We start from the raw sequence: 9,698 nt of genomic DNA on the forward strand, positions 1-9,698 counted from the left end.
CTCACTGTTGCACAATTATGGGCAGCAACAGCAATGTTCAGGCACTTGCCAAACCAAACAGTGTCTTTTGTGCATTGCAGTTGCTGCCTGGAATGGCTCTGACAGTGAGTGGGCAGGGCTGTTTACATGGCGTATTGTGGCACCTGCAGTAGTTACCATGTTGGCCCCTCTAGCTATGCCACTAACAAAATACTCTCACCACTAAATAACAATGGTTTGGCTCTGTGCCCCAGATAGGTGTAAATCCTGGCATCTCCCGTTCTACAAATCAAGCACCAAACATTCCTTTGCAGAGGACTAACGGAACTTAGGTTAATGTAGTCCCTTTTTGTTGCTGCAGCCTAACCCTATATCAGTGCTTCCCAAACTTTTTAGCACCAGGACCCAGTTTTTAAAACAACAATCTATGGTGGTCCACTAGACAAAAAGAGTTCCAGAAAGAAATATTTTTATTTATTATTAATAATAAATACATTGTTAATTAATAATTATCAGGGTCCTGTGCTCCCAAGGTGGCTAGAAACATAAGAACATAAGAACAGCCCCACTGGATCAGGCCATAGGCCCATCTAGTCCAGCTTCCTGTAGCTCACAGCGGCCCACCAAATGCCCCAGGGAGCACACCAGATAACAAGAGACCTCATCCTGGTGCCCTCCCCTACATCTGGCATTCTGACTTAACCCATTCCTAAAATCAGGAGGTTGCGCATACACATCATGGCTTGCACCCCATAATGGATTTTTCCTCCAGAAACTTGTCCAATCCCCTTTTAAAGGCGTCTAGGCTAGACGCCAGCACCACATCCTGTGGCAAGGAGTTCCACAGACCGACCACACGCTGAGTAAAGAAATATTTTCTTTTGTCTGTCCTAACCCGCCCAACACTCAATTTTAGTGGATGTCCCCTGGTTCTGGTATTATGTGAGAGTGTAAAGAGCATCTACCTATCCACTCTGTCCATCCCCTACATAATTTTGTATGTCTCAATCATGTCCCCCTTCCAGCGTCTCTTTTCTAGGCTGAAGAGGCCCAAACGCCGTAGCCTTTCCTCATAAGGAAGGTGCCCCAGCCCCATAATCATCTTAGTCGCTCTCTTTTGCACCTTTTCCATTTCCACTATGTCTTTTTTGAGATGCGGCGACCAGAACTGGACACAATACTCCAGGTGTGGCCTTACCATCGATTTGTACAATGGCATTATAATACTAGCCTTTTTGTTCTCAATACCCTTCCTAATGATCCCAAGCATAGAATTGGCCTTCTTCACTGCCGCCGCACATTGGGTCGACACTTTCATCGACCTGTCCACCACCACCCCAAGATCTCTCTCCTGATCTGTCACAGACAGCTCAGAACCCATCAGCCTATATCTAAAGTTTTGATTTTTTGCCCCAATGGGCATGACTTTACACTTACTGACATTGAAGCGCATCTGCCATTTTGCTGCCCATTCTGCCAGTCTGGAGAGATCCTTCTGGAGCTCCTCACAATCACTTCTGGTCTTCACCACTCGGAAAAGTTTGGTGTCGTCTGCAAACTTAGCCACTTCACTGCTCAACCCTGTCTCCAGGTCATTTATGAAGAGGTTGAAAAGCACCGGTCCCAGGACAGATCCTTGGGGCACACCGCTTTTCACCTCTCTCCATTGTGAAAATTGCCCATTGACACCCACTCTCTGCTTCCTGGCCTCCAACCAGTTCTCAATCCACGAGAGGACCTGTCCTCTAATTCCCTGACTGTGGAGTTTTTTCAGTAGCCTTTGGTGAGGGACCGTGTCAAACGCCTTCTGAAAGTCCAGATATATAATGTCCACGGGTTCTCCCGCATCCACATGCCTGTTGACCTTTTCAAAGAATTCTATAAGGTTGGTGAGGCAAGACTTACCCTTACAGAAGCCATGCTGACTCTCCCTCAGCAAGGCCTGTTCGTCTATGTGTTTTGAGATCCTATCTTTGATGAGGCATTCCACCATCTTACCCGGTATGGATGTTAGGCTGAAGAGGCCTATAGTTTCCCGGGTCCCCCCTCTTTCCCTTTTTAAAAATAGGCGTGACATTTGCTATCCTCCAATCTACTGGCACCGTGGCCGTTTTGAGGGACAAGTTGCATACCTTAGTCAAGAGATCTGCAACTTCATTCTTCAATTCCTTAATAACCCTTGGGTGGATGCCATCAGGGCCCGGTGACTTATTGATCTTTAATTTATCAATGAGGTCTGAAACATCTTCTCATCTACAAACCTTTTGTATAGTATGTGTATATAGACATTTGCTAGACCCTTCCTTGAAATGTAGTTCAAGGACTGTTCCCCCAAACCTTTATCGTCATTCCAGGTACTCAGAAGGCTGAAGTGGAGAGCAAGATGGCAAGTTAGGGATTTCCAGGCCAGACAAAGGCTGAACCTGCTTCACATGTGGTCCACAGCACACCACTCAAGGGTTAAGGGGTCTGACAGAAGGAAGAAGCAGAAGCTTCCTGTTTCATTGTTTCACAGTCTCAACTTGTACATGATCAAGATTTGCATGTTTTATTCTGCCTGCGGCCTAAAATGCTTCCAAAGGGGATTTTTATACAGGATGAGAGCTTTTCTATAGTCACCTGATTGACTAATGTAGGTAGTTAACGCAATGTGTCATCTACTCCATTCCTCAAAATGAGACCTACGTTGCTCAAATCAGCATGAAGCAAAAGGATGTGATTTAAGATGATCCCTTGGCAGTGACATTCACAGTTTTTGCACAGGCAAGATGGCATTAGCACTTTTTGTCAGATTCCCAAATGTCGGAAGAAGCAGATTAATGTATGAGCTAACATATATGTGTTTCTGAATGATGTTTGCCTTTAAAGAAGTACTCTGTGTCTTTACCTGAAATGTGATGTGTTTTGTCTTAATGCAAGTAACACTTTATTTTAGTGGTAAAATAAAAATAAATTATTTTTTGGTAGGCTTTACTGCGCTTTCTGTTGTATTAAACAATGATGGATATGACTGACTCTAACCTTTCAGCACACATTTATCAGTAAGGATTTTTTTTTAAAAAAAACAGCTAGCTGAAGGTTACACAGTGAAACATAAAAATGGTTTATGTTGAATTTTTAATGAGTCTTAAGCAATTCAGAGGCTGTGATTCCAATGGTAATCTTAGTTTCTTTGTATCAAAATTTTTAGTTATCTTACATTTTGTGTTTGTATCTATCCTATTGCCCAACTTACTGTGATTGTAATACATGCTGTCTAATACAACAGCATAATGCAGCAGTTCCCAAAGTCCTACTCAGACTTTGGGACTGGAGGTGAGTGTTTGCGGGGCACAGCCTGGGGCAGGGGGGGTTCCTGATGGCACCGCAGCTATCACGGCACCATAGGATCCTAGGGGCTTTCCCCCTTACTGGGGGGGGGGGTCCTGCTGGCCTTGGGGAAGGTCTGGGAGGCATGCAGTCTGCGGGCCTCCCCAATGCTGAAAATCGCACTGTTTGGGGATTGGTGTGTGCTTAGTTTTCACGTGAAAAGGAGGGAAAGGGGGAAAGCTCCTGGGTTCCCACAGTACCACATTTGCTGCAGTGTTGTTGGGGCACCCATTATGGGGCCACTCCCTTTAATGGGTGCTCCTTGCTAACTGGTTAAGAGGCACTTTTTCAAGTGGGTGCTCCTCTTTTATTTAGCAGGGGGAGAGTAACAGGCCCTCCTCACCCCAGCACTGTCTTTTCTAGTGGCTGTCTGCTGGTGTTGCATCTTTTTAGACTGTGAGCCCTTTGGGGACAGGAAGCCATTAGTTGTTTGATTTTTCTTTGTAAACCGCTTTGTGAACTTTGTTGAAAAGCGGTATATAAATACTGTTATTATACTGTTATTTAAGAAGGAATAGCCCAGTCTTGGTTTCCAATAGTGGTTTGCGACCCACCACTTTGGAAAGCACTGGCATACTGTAAATTGTGGCTCAACTATTGATGCTATGCCAAAAATAGCAGCATTTTTGAAATCCTTGCACCAAAATTAATAAACATCCAAATATTCAGATAAACACAGAATTGTTCAAATTTTGTTACAGTGTTATGAACCATTTTTGCTTCTAGAAACCTGTTTAGATTTGGGGGATGGGTCTTAGTGCTTCTGACTCATCCCTAAAGTCTTTGTCAAGGGTACTGGCATGGCATCAGTAGTTGACCCATGTACATTTTGTATAGTATTTTGCTGTACACTTTTTGCAGCTACAAACAGAACTGCATGAAACTGAAAGCAATGATGTGAGTGTGCAACTCAACATGCACAGTGATGCTTTCCTGGACCTCAGTGAACTTGATGTATGTATCTCATGCAGAAGAGGCCAGTAGGTATGCACAACAAAGTGGGAATAAAGTATGGTCAGTAAGTAACCATTTGGACAGTTACTTTTCTTAAAACAACACATATTTAATATAAAGTGAGATTTAAGTTAACAAAAAATTAAGAACTAATAAATTATTGTATTCATCATAAATTATTTGTGGTTAAAAAAATAAAAAAGACCTCCTGTTACTTCAAACCTGACCCATCCTTGATTGCAGAAAGGAAGAGGAGCCATCTTGAAGGAGGCCTTCCCCTCAGCACTGCTAAAGCTCCAAGAGAGAGATGTTCACTTCTGAATTTGCGACTCTCTATATCCCCAATCTGCCTTCCAGCAATGGATCCTGCCTTACGGCAGTAGTAGAAACCACTCAGAGTGAAGCTGCACACTGCCAAAATGCCAGCAGAGAGGCTGGAGCGGTCCTGAGCAGTGCAGCGGGTCAAGCAAGGTCCGCCGAATCACATATGTTGGCAGTAGAAGCAGAACACAGTGGGGGAGGGAAGGGGGTGTAACATAGGCTGGGAAGCTTGACATCCAGCACAGGTGACTTGTGCCTGATTCTATCCCCTCCTATAGCAGCTGCAAGCCCCCTTTGTCTCTGTGGACTTGCATCAGCTAAAAAGTTGGTGCAGGTCTGAGGAAACCTATAGGAGACCATGGTACATTGGAGAAGGGTAAGCAGAACTTTACTTCCATCTCATCATGACAACCTTGGCATAGTTGCATTGGCAGGGGGGAGGGGAAGTTAGGCTGTAAGACAGCTATAAAAATGTTCTCTCTAGAAGCCATCATCTGATGATTGAGCTTTCTTGGGTTCTCCTTGGCTTTTCAGTTACTGACAAGTCTTTAATGAAATCACTTGGTGTCATCAGTTCTCAATCATGCCTGAGTCCTGGTTGCTTTTGCTATATATACCTCACATTTCTCTTTTTTTTACAGTATTTAAAGCAAAGGCAACAACCTGAGTTTGGAAGAAAATCTGCAGTTTGCATCCAGACTTGCCTCAGGAAGTGAAAGACTAGATTGCCTTGGAGAATCACAAGAGGACATGTGATATTTCTCTTTTAAATTACTTCATTTTCAAAAGCAGTTAATGTCTAGACAAAGGACAATAGTTAGCACAAACTATGCTATTGCTGCCCTTTAGCTAAGGCAGTGGTTCTGAAACTTTTTAGCACTGGGACCCACTTTTTTAAATGACACTCTGTCAGGATCCACCGAAGTTTATGAGACTTTAAAAAGAGATCTAGAAAGATTTATTTATTTATAAGTAATAATAACCAGAAAAAGATGCTCAAACATCTCACTATACATACACATGCTTGCAAACTGCAGGAGCTCAGCTTTCTGCAGGGCAGTTAGCAGCTATCCAATTTTTGAATAAGGCCTGAGGCAACCACCGTAGATACTCGCCTATAAGGCGAAAAATTTCTTCCCAGAAACGCAGCCTGAATCATTGCCCCGCCTTATCTCCAGGGCAGGCAAGCAGTGAGGGTGGGTGGAGGTGAGTGAGCCAACCAGCCAATCTCTATTGTGGGAGGGAGGGAGGGAACAAGTGATCATGAGGTGCAGAGAGGAGGTGTTGTGCAGGCTGCTGCTGCTGCTGAGTGCTCCACGTGCTCCTCCAGGCTGTTGCCCAGCTGCAGGAGCTCGATGAGCTGCGCTGGGCAGGGCAGGGGCATCTGCCACCGCAGCCATTAGCTGCCCCCCTCGCTCAGCACCAGTGCCCATGGAGGCATCCTGGAGCAGCACCCAAGACAGCAGGACGTGCAGGAGACAATGAGCTGTTTGTGCATGTGTGGGAGGGGGTGATTCCGAGCGAGGGAGAAGCAGTCATTTGAAATAGCTGAGTCCATCTCCTCTTTCCTTCTTGTTCCCCCTTCCCCACTGTATATAAACTTCAAGCACTCCGTTGGAAAGCCCAGCTTGCTAACCCCCTTCCCATCTCCCCACAGATGAAGCTAGGCAGGATGGGGGAAGGGGAGAGAGTGATCTTTTTACAAAAATAGGAGAGAGAGAGAGAGAGGGAGAGCAGACTGCAGAAGGCTGTACCTTTGTTTCTCAAGCCATTGAAAGGGTTACGTCTATCTCCTCTTTCCTTCTTGTTTCTGCCCCCTCCTCCCTTATTGAATCCAAACTTTAAACTCTCTGTTGCAAAGCTGAGGTTTGCTAGCCCCTCTTCCCATAATCATTCACCACTGATGAAGTGGTGGGGGAAGAGGAAGTGTTAACTTTTATAAAAGGAAAAGTTTGTGTGTGTGTGTGTGTGTGTGTGTGTGTGTGTGTGAGAGAGAGAGAGAGAGAGAGAGAGAGAGAGAGAGAGAGAGAGAGAGAGAGAGAGCACTTAAAACAGTTAAGGCTACAATCCTGTCCTCACTTTTATGGGAGTAAACCCCATGGACTATTAAGGGACTTGCTTCTGAGTAGGCATGCCTAGGATTGGGCTCCCAGTCTATTCCCTCTTCTTGTTTTCTTCTCCACCTCCCCCCTTACTGTATACAGTCACACTGCAATCTCTCCCTTGCAAAGCTTTTTGCAAACCTCCTTGCTAACCTCATTTCTTCACCTATCTTCACCAATGAAGTTGGACTGGAGGAGAAAAGTCCCTGCATTTGTATATGTGGGGGGGGGGGGAGCATCTGTGAAAGAGAGAGAGAGAGAGAGAGGCAATCTCCCTGTGTGTGGAAGAGTCCTGGAGACCTTGCAAAGATGAAAAATACAGGAAAAGCCAAGAGTAGAATTTAAAGTAGAATTATTCTGCAGCAACAGGTATTTTAGCCAGAGATCTTTGCTGTATGCTGGCAGGACCTATGAAGCACTTGCAACTGCTGCTTATGTGGTAAGCTTTTAGGAGAGCATGCTTGCTTCTGCAGTATCCCCAGGCAATCAGGCATTTATACAGCAAAGTCTAGCTGCCTCTGAGATCCCATTGCAATGTTCTGTGCCCATGCAGGAGCCACTGAAACCCTCCTGGGGGAGAAGTAAGGGATTAATTGCCATCCCTGAGGTGCACCCCCCACTTGGGGTTGTGTGTGAATAATCTTATTGGCTTGCTCTATTGTACTTATAAGAACATAAGAACATAAGAACAGCCCCACTGGATCAGGCCATAGGCCCATCTAGTCCAGCTTCCTGTATCTCACAGCAGCCCAACAAATGCCCCAGGGAGCACACCAGATAACAAGAGACCTCATCCTGGTGCCCTCCCTTGCATCTGGCATTCTGACATAACCCATTTCTAAAATCAGGAGGTTGCGCATACTCATCATGGCTTGTACCCCATAATGGATTTTTCCTCCAGAAACTTGTCCAATCCCCTTTTAAAGGCGTCTAGGCTAGACGCCAGCACCACATCCTGTGGCAAGTAGTTCCACAGACCGACCACACGCTGAGTAAAGAAATATTTTCTTTTGTCTGTCCTAACCCGCCCAACACTCAATTTTAGTGGATGTCCCCTGGTTCTGGTATTATGTGAGAGTGTAAAGAGCATCTCCCTATCCACTCTGTCCATCCCCTGCATAATTTTGTATGTCTCAATCATGTCCCCCCTCAAGCGTCTCTTTTCTAGGCTGAAGAGGCCCAAACGCCGTAGCCTTTCCTCATAAGGAAGGTGCCCCAGCCCCGTAATCATCTTAGTCGCTCTCTTTTGCACCCTTTCCATTTCCACTATGACTTTTTTGAGATGCGGCGACCAGAACTGGACACAATACTCCAGGTGTGGCCTTACCATAGATTTGTACAACGGTATTATAATACTAGCCGTTTTGTTCTCAATACCCTTCCTAATGATCCCAAGCATAGAACTGGCCTTCTTCACTGCCGCCGCACATTGGGTCGACACTTTCATCGACCTGTCCACCACCACCCCAAGATCTCTCTCCTGATCTGTCACAGACAGCTCAGAATCCATCAGCCTATATGTAAAGTTTTGATTTTTTGCCCCAATGGGCATGACTTTACACTTACTGACATTGAAGCGCATCTGCCATTTTGCTGCCCATTCTGCCAGTCTGGAGAGATCCTTCTGGAGCTCCTCACAATCACTTCTGGTCTTCACCACTCGGAAAAGTTTGGTGTCGTCTGCAAACTTAGCCACTTCACTGCTCAACCCTGTCTCCAGGTCATTTATGAAGAGGTTGAAAAGCACCGGTCCCAGGACAGATCCTTGGGGCACACCGCTTTTCACCTCTCTCCATTGTGAAAATTGCCCATTGACACCCACTCTCTGCTTCCTGGCCTCCAACCAGTTCTCAATCCACGAGAGGACCTGTCCTCTAATTCCCTGACTGTGGAGTTTTTTCAGTAGCCTTTGGTGAGGGACCGTGTCAAACGCCTTCTGAAAGTCCAGATATATAATGTCCACGGGTTCTCCCACATACACATGCCTGTTGACCTTTTCAAAGAATTCTATAAGGTTCGTGAGGCAAGACTTACCCTTACAGAAGCCATGCTGACTCTCCCTCTTCACACTTTGGCTTCAATACTTCACACTTTGGCTTTTTACTAGTTGTGTTCTTGCAGCCTTGTTAGTTGTCTGTTTATTATAATATGGATATTTTAAATTAAATTATTGTATATGTGTTGCTAGAGGCTTTTGATGTTACATTAACCATGGGGGGGGGGGAATAATCTTATGCTTGAGAAATTATCTCAGAGTATTTTCTTGATCCTTACTAGTAATACATTAAATTTTGAAAGGGTCAGGAGAGAGAATAATTCCCTTAGGTGGAATAGGTGCTTTGATGGCTGCTAATTCTTGCCTTATTTCCAGTGGTCTTCCTTCACCTCACCCTCTTTCAATATTATTATTAACAGTATTTATATACTGCTTTTCAACTAAAAGTTCACAAAGCGGTTTACAGAGAAAAATCAAATAACTAAATGGCTCCCTGTCCCAAAAGGGCTCCCAATCTAAAAAGATGCAAATGAATACCAGCAGACAGCCACTAGAACAGACAGTGCTGGGGTGAGGTGGGCCAGTTTCAATAGTCAAAAGTGGAGATAACTGGACTAAATTGTGAGGTCAGAGCATGCTGAATTTCATAGCAAGAGATTGATAGTGTATTAATGCTTCTTAATAATTATTTGAATTAATTGTAGAATATATTATTTATTTTTTATTTCATTGTATGGAATGTGTCAGAAATTTATGGACCCCGAGTACCAAATGACCTTCGCATGCCACTGAGTCAGACACCCCCCCCTAAGATTAACCCCCTGACTTATCCGAGGGTCATAGAAAATATCATGTTTTGTGGTTCAAAACCTGCCCTCGACTTATCTGTGAGGTTGGCTTATGCTGGAGTATCTGCGGTAGTTATCTAATCTTTCCCTCACTTTGTTTTCATTGGAGGCTCTGCTTGGCTGCTATGG

Source organism: Tiliqua scincoides, chromosome 1 (assembly GCF_035046505.1).
Source record: "Tiliqua scincoides isolate rTilSci1 chromosome 1, rTilSci1.hap2, whole genome shotgun sequence".
Classification (NCBI taxonomy): domain Eukaryota; kingdom Metazoa; phylum Chordata; class Lepidosauria; order Squamata; family Scincidae; genus Tiliqua; species Tiliqua scincoides.